Raw genomic sequence first — 2,545 nt, 5'->3', positions numbered from 1 at the left:
ACCAAGACGAAGCTTCCTATGGCTGACTACATGGCATTGTCCATCGCAATCTCCCTTACCCTCCACGCCTTCCAATATGAAACGTTTAGGCTGAACTCTTGAGAAGTATTTTCTGGAGTTCATTTGACCTTGGTCCTCTACCAACGCCGACATACCGTGTCCTCATGAGCCTTCCAGTAACAGCCATGGTCGCTTGTTTGTGGAAGTCGCCTCTAGCATCGACATTGCAGGTGTGTTGTATAGTGATGCTTCTAATCTGGAAATGCTTGTTGTCTTCCATTTTATGTGCAAACACACGTCATCGACACGTGTGACTAACACACACAGCCAACATCTTCAGCGTGCATGATTTAGAGTGGATAAAATGGAACATCCGACGTACAGTCTTCCTTGTTTTTGAATATTCTACCAACAAAATTTTCATCGCCTTCGTAATCAACATCCTTTAACGCCCTGTTTAGCGAATCTGGACATTACCAACATAAAACAAAAAGTGCTTGTTACATAACATGTTAATTCTATAGCAGGATCGTTAACATGGTTTTCAACTTGTCGATACTATAAAATGCTTACCGTCTTCACCCGGATCATCAAAATAGGGCGGTACGTCACTGTCACACAACACAGTTGGCACCAGAGTATCTCTAATAGCTACCAAAGCCCTTCTGGAGTCCCCAAACTTACCAGCCGATGCTACGCCTATCTCCATGGGGTTACCGATGCCAAGTTAGTGGGTATTTTCAGCAATTTCAACACGTCTAAGTGACGTTGGTGATATACCAAGGGGTCCATGCGCATCATTGTAGTAGTTTGCCATATCCTCATCACCTATCAATACATCACGAAGTCAGTAACAAGCTAGACAAATAGCATTTTCAGAAAAAAACAGCCAAATAGTATTGTTACCTGTGTCATCTTGCAGCTCCTCAGTTGAGAGTGACTCGCTTGATGGTTGTGTGGTTGGCGTAGCATCAGAGGAGCTTGTAGACGAGACAATCATGATATCTGGTTAGTTTTCAGCTTTTACAACACCACCTAATAGACTTAAACGTAATCGGTCATCTTCATTTGGAGGAGGTTGCAAAGGGACCCCAAATTGCAGTGCTCTTTCCGTTCTCTTTCGCTCCACGGTCTATTGATCTGTCCCCCCTGGCAAGCTGTTCAAACTGATTTGTGTTGCGCATAACTCCCTTCACATCTCGGACTGGTAGTGTTTGCACCAGGCTTCGAATTCTGCACTACCATAGGGATCATCCGCTGTGGTGATTGCTCCAGCCAATCGGACATCACCTCCGACTCTCTTAACGTTTCCATGATCGGTAGCAGATGTTTGTGGTTTCTCTGTGTTGATCCGTATATCTGGATAACGAGGGCCGATGGACTGACCTAATCCATAGGGTACAACTCCGCTGTCTTGGTTAATATCAATAGGCCATATCGAGTTAGCGCCTCCAGTGGCAGTAACTCTACTATTACGCGTTAACATATTTATTAACGTGTTATTCCAAACTGCTCTTGTTTATGTGTTATTCCCGTACTTATCTGATATCTCTGTTGCTGTAATTGGCTCCACATCCAAAGGGCTGCGGTATGTTGGTCCAATCCTCGTTTAGTACTCTAAATATAAAGCAATTTTATCATTTTCTCTATTTTAGTGTAAAATATAAAATAGAATTGAAGCAAATGTTGTTTTATAATAGAATTTTGACTCTAAAATTAAAATAGAGTAGGGTTGGAAATATCCTAAATTCACAAATATCTTTTTCTTCTTGTTGTCAATTTTCATACGTACGTATCTTTCACATGCTATCAAATGGTCTAATTAATTTGCTCCATTTATCATATATACATGTTACGATATTTGTATTTTTATGAGTTTGAAATGGAGAGATTGATTGGTGTGTGTGTATTCAGCGTACTCTAAGGTAAGAAAAATATGGATAATTCTGTTTAAGTGCTTGATTTTATTTACCAGTTTCTCATAATTCCAAATTTCATACGAGTTAGTATTTTATAGATTCTCAAACACAAAAACATTTAATTCATGCTACTGTTGAAACTTGTCTATCAACAATTATTAAAATTGTAATGTAGCTATGTTCTAATCCAGAACGAGTATTTATAGTGACGCGTTCTACCATGTAATCAGTTGACACACATAGATTTTAAAGCCCCAATAAATTGATCCTATTACAAAATTATAATTAACCCCCAATAATTTTAGAGAAAATACAAAATATTTATATACTAAAAATATTAGCCGAGTTAACTAAATATACAAACATCAAATGAATGCATAACATTATGGCAAGCAAAACAATTACAAGATGTAAATGATGATAATTTTTTTTTGATAAATTTTATATAATTTCTTTTATTTTTTTAACCTCTATAAATAATGTTTTCTCTCCCTCCCAAAACATCTACGCTTTGTTTTTATTGTTTTCTTGTTTAGCTTTCTTTAGCTAGTTTTCACATACTATAGTATATAAGTATATGAATCATAATTTTGGTGATTAATATTTTTAAAAAAATACTTGTATAT

The sequence above is a fragment of the Camelina sativa genome, chromosome 9, assembly GCF_000633955.1.
Source record: "Camelina sativa cultivar DH55 chromosome 9, Cs, whole genome shotgun sequence".
Lineage (NCBI taxonomy): Eukaryota > Viridiplantae > Streptophyta > Magnoliopsida > Brassicales > Brassicaceae > Camelina > Camelina sativa.
Note: the sequence above shows the minus strand (reverse complement) of the source record.